The following is a 5,638-nucleotide window of genomic DNA, read 5'->3' as shown; positions in this document are numbered from 1 at the left end:
GTCTCAGGCAACTGCATATTGCACAAATTCTTACTTGGATACACACAAATATGCATACATTAAAATTTTTTCCTCTTAAAGGATTCCTGTAGTAAGGAGGCTGCTTGTTCGTTTCCTAGCTGCCTAGACTCCCAAAATAACCACACAGAAACTGTATTAATTAAATCACTGCTTGGCCAATTAATTAAGCATATTGCTAGCTAGCTCTTACATCTTGAATTAACCCATCTCTATTACTTTATATTTTACCATGAGGTTCATGGCCTACCGGCAAGGTTTCAACATGTCTGTCTCTGGCTGTGGCTCCATGGCTTCTCTTCACTATGCCCCCTTTCTCCCAGCATTCAGTTTAGTTTTCCCTGCCTACCTAAGTTCTACCCTAGGCCAAGGCAGTTTCTTTATTCACCAATGATATTCACAGCATACAGAGAATTCCACATCAGATTCCTTCTAAACTAGTGGTTCTCAATCTTCCTAATGCTGTGACCCTCTAATATAGTTCCTCATGTTATGATTACCCCCAATCATAAAATTATTTTTGTTCACTAAAACTTTGCTATGAATCATAAATATCTATGAGCTGAGTTCCCCATGGTCTTAGGCAATCCCTGATAAAGGACCATTTGACACCCTTCCAAACTCTCTCTCTCCCCCCCCTCTGCTGTGAACATAATTGGGCACATGTCCTTAAGTATGGTTGAATACCTTTTGTGTCTGAGTTTTAAGGTAGATTGTTGCCTAATTTTCTAAGAAATCACCATACTAGGATCCAAAGCAGCTGTGCCAGTTTGCACTTCCACCAGTGGTGCGGGGCAATTCTGAATTCTGTCAGTTATATTTTAAATAAATGCTGATTGGCCAGTAGCCAGGCAGGAAGTATAGGTGGGACAACCAGACAGGAAGTAGAGGTGGGGCAATGAGAACAGGAGTATTCTGGGAAGAAGGAAGCTTTTTCCCCAGTCCTGCCCAGATACAGAAGAAGAAAGATGTGACCTGCCCTGCCAAAAAAAATACCAAGCCATGTGGCTAACATAGATAAGAATAATGGGTTAATATAAATTACAAGAGTTAATAAAAAGCCTGAATTAATGGGCCAATCAGTTTATAACTAATGTAACCTATGTAACCTCTGTGTGATTCTTTGGGACCTAACGGCTGTGGGAACTGGGCAGGACAGAAACACCAACAAGCAGGCCCTCATGTTGCATAGCAGCAGTGGTAGAGGTTTTTCTTTACCCCGCATTCTCTTCAGCATAAATTGTCATAAGTATTTTTAATCTTGGTCATTGTTACAGCAATAAGATGGAATCTCGGGGTTTTAAACTTGCATTTCTCTAATGGTTAAGGATGCTATGTTTGAGGTTTTTTGAGTATCTTTCAGTCATTTTAAGTTCAACTACTGAGAGTTTTAAGTTTAGGTCTGTATCATATATTTTTGTTGGATTATTTGTTTTTTTAAAAATATTTTAAAATATTTATTTATTTATTTATTTATTTATTTATTTATTTATTTATTATGTATACAATATTCTGTCTGTGTGTATGTCTGCAGGCCAGAAGAGGGCACCAGACCCCATTACAGATAGTTGTGAGCCACCATGTGGTTGCTGGGAATTGAACTCAGGACCTTTGGAAGAGCAGGCAATGCTCGTAACCTCTGAGCCATCTCTCCAGCCCCAGGATTATTTGTTCTTTTGATGACTAATTTCCTGAATTCTTCATGTTTTTGGAGTGCATTAGTGATAAGATTTTTCCCATTTTATAGGCTGATATTATGTCGTGTTGACTATGTCCTTTGTTACACAGAAGCTTCTCAGTTCAGGAGATCTCATTTATTGTTTCTCTCAATGTTGGTACCACTGGGGCTGTAATTGATAGATGTGCCAAAGTGTTTTTCTAATTTTTCTTCTGTGAGGTTCAGTGTGGTTGGTTTTATGTTGAGGTCTCTGATTCATTTAAACTTGAGTCTCGTGCATAGAGATGAATATGAATCTGTTTTCATTCTACATGTTGATGTCTAATTAGGCCAGCATCATTAGTTGAATATGCTTTTTCCATTTTCCTATCAGCTAGACAGACTTGTAACTTATGAGGATAGTTTACAAACTTTATTAATTAGATACACAATGGTTAAAGCCTTCGTTATAATATTCTTATGGGAGATCTTGAGATACAAAGTAAAATTCTTAAAGGGAGCAATGAGCCAGTTTCCAATAGAGAGCTTATAGAAGCATCCAGGTAGGTACTCAAGCAGGCAGAGTATATTAATTATAATTCAGCTATGGCAAGTGTGTGTATATTAAGTACAAAACTTATTCTACAGCAGTTTTATGAAAAAAAAAAACAATGCTTTTTGTGGCTGCACCTTTCCATTTTGCCAGTTAAGATAGTGAATTCTTAATTTAGAGCAGTAGCCTGTCTAAATCAGAACAGAATGAAATCTAGAAGATATTTTAGCAGGGAATTGACTATGATCAATGTTATACTAAGCAATTAATTGATAGTTTTAAGATAATGATTCTTGGACAATTGTGTTTGCTCAATTCAAAGACTAGAGTAATCTAGAGTAATAATCTTTTTTTTTCCAGATGATTGTTGCTGTAATTCTCAGACCTATATTTTGCTAATGTTATAGCTAAAAATCCCTTAAAGAATGTTATGTTGAATTTTATAAATGGCTCTTCCAATGGAAGGACTGCATATATGGTTAATAATGAAAACCAATTGTGGAGCGCACCATGGCTCCTTGAAAACAACTTAAAAGGATGTAAGTTGCAGACAGATCTGCAATGATGGCACCAAGGCGACCTTTGCTAAAGCAAGTAGAAAAAAGAAAGCCCTTGCAATAAATTATAAAAAGACCCAACCTATATTAATTTGGGTTGGAGGATGTGTTTTGTGTTTTTTTCCACAGAAAGAAAATAAAGCTGGATGAGATGACTGTATATACAGTAAAGGAGTGGCAGACCTAATGACATCATAGTTGCAAACGCCCCCATAGAGGAGCTGGAGAGGAACCTTTGGTCCAGTCTTCCCCACCCCCTTGAGTGCTGTTGGTTCAGGCCTTGTGTAAGGATTTGGAAGATGACCAGACTCTGGAGGACATCATTTCTGTGAACAGAGATGGAGTGCCTGATCTGTGGACCACCACTCTATACTTCAGGGTGCCATGCTGCTCTGAGGAAGAGATGCTGAGCTGCTTCCAGACATTTGGGACACACACACAGACCCAGAGGCCCTGCTGAGATGACCTGACCGTGATGACTACAATTTTCTGCAGTTTGAATCCTGTTTGCTTTGGACCTGAGATGCAGATTGAACATTTGACTGTTTTTGTCTCTGGGACACAGAACTAATTTTCATTAAAATATTGGACTGGAACTGGTATTTGATAACAATGTCATTGTACTCTTACCCAGCAGAAAAGCTTTTCTTCTTTTGTTTAATGTGGATTTAAGAAAACTGTGATGTTAAACTGTGGACTTATTGTTAAATATGGTATTGACCTGATAATGTTTAATTGTGGATTTATTGTTAATTATGGTAATGACCTGATAGTGTCTGTAAATGCATATAAGATGTTGAGAAATGTTGGTATTGACCAACAATGTTGAAAAATCATGGTATTGACCTGATATTTGTAAGTGCTTATAAGATGCTGAGAAAAATTGGTATTGATCAATAATACTGAGCATTATGGTAATGACCTGATGATGTTTGTAACTGCTCATGTTGGGAAAAGTTTGACACACCCTGTAAATGTTTATATTTAATGCATATGTTAAGAATTTTAGATTTTGATACAATGTGAAAAGTTTGAGGTGCTCTCTTCTCCTTTAAATAGATTATAGCCTTTAAAGCATGATTATTCATAAAGCATTATAATTTATCCTGACAAGAAAGTATGGCTCCAAGACACAGAGCCCAAAATATATCTCTCTCCCAAATCTCTTTTCTTCACAGAGATCAGCAGTCAATGATGGGTTTGAAGCTTTTTCCCAGATGAATGCCTGTTCCAAAGATGGGAAAATCTGGGTAAATGGCCTTTGCCCAAGGCAGGCGTGATCTTCTGTCCTGTTACAGAAGCACAGGTTTTATTAAAATTAATAAGAGAGAGTGGATTGTAGGCCCATATTTCTGCATGGTATGGCAGCCAGACTCAGGCCATAGTTTGTACCTGAGGTGGTCATGTAGCCTTCCAGACAGGCTATCGTTACCCTGTTCCTTCTTTTGTGATCTGGAGGATGCCTGGGATAGAGTGGTTAATTCCTACCTAGGTGATAGAGCTGGCATACAGAGCAGGAAGATAGGGAGAGGTGACAAAATGGGCATAAAAAAGTGTGATCAAAGGTGTGGACTTGAATAAAGCCATTCACCTGGTTACCTAGAAAACAGAATGCTAATGAATTCCCCCCTCGGTTTACATTTTGGTATAAAGGCTCTTTGGAGAATAAACACAGAGGAATTTTCAAGATGTGAACTCAGGATTTATGAGGGATCACTGAGAATCTCCCTCCTGATAAAGGCATGTGAGTTGTGTCTTAATTCCTGCGCCTCCCACTGGTCCAGAGAGATAGTTTATGTTGGGGTTTGGACCCCGACACTGTAAACACGACAAATGATGTCCTCCAGAGTCTGGTCATCTTCCAAATCCTTACACAAGGCCTGAACCAACAGCACTCAAGTAGAGTACTTCAACTCTTTCAAGAAGTGCTGTGACTAAGAGCCAAGCATCCCTGCCCTGCTAACCTCAAGCTTTTACAACACCCCCAGATGATTCCAATAGTTCTCTTATCTGCAGACATATCCAAAGACCCCTCTATCTCAAGATGGGCATAGTATCAAACCCTACATATACTGTTTTTACATGACTTTATTACTTACACCTTTATTATAAAAGCTTATTTCATAAATTAGAATCAGTAATTGTTAAGTTACCTTAATGCCATAGAGAACTGATGTGGGATTCTCCTCTATATGCTGTGAATACCATTGGCTAATAAATAAACTGCCTTGGATGGTCTTGGATGGTTGATAGGGGGAACTTAGGTAGGCGGGGGGGGGGGGGGGGGGGGGACACCTAAACTGAATGCTGGGAGAAAGGAAGCAGAGTCAAGGAGAAGCCATGGAGCCACCACTGGAGACAAACATACTGAAACTTTAGCCAGTAAGCCACAACCATGTGGCAATACTCAGATTACTGGAAATGGGTTAATTGGTAAAAGATAGCCAATAAGAAGTCAGAGCTAATGGGCCAAGCAGTGTTTTAAATAATATAGTGTGATTATTTCAGAGCTGCTGGGCGGCGCTGGGAAAGAAACAAGCTGCCGCCTCCATACCACAGTGAACCTGAACTGAGTTGGTTAAGTGACTAAGAGTTATGCAGCTTATTCAATTCAAACATGAAGGTTAATTTGCTTCAAGTTCATTTCTACAATTCTATACTTAGTATTTTCAAACCAAAGCTACTGTTGGATAAGAGGACTACAGAAAGGGATGTGTGTGTGTGTGTGTGTGTGTGTGTGTGCATCAAACAGATTTAAGAAATCATTCACAAATGCCTAAGCTGGGCCAGCAAAAGCTCAACTGAAAGCACAGCCAGAGCATTCCCACCACAAAAGAAAAAACCCAAATCAGA

The sequence above is a fragment of the Alexandromys fortis genome, unplaced genomic scaffold, assembly GCF_014885135.2.
Source record: "Alexandromys fortis isolate MF-2015 unplaced genomic scaffold, M_Fortis_MF-2015_v1.1 scaffold_446, whole genome shotgun sequence".
NCBI classification, from domain to species: domain Eukaryota; kingdom Metazoa; phylum Chordata; class Mammalia; order Rodentia; family Cricetidae; genus Alexandromys; species Alexandromys fortis.
The sequence above is the reverse complement of the archived record's forward strand: the minus strand, read 5'-3'. Positions refer to the sequence as shown.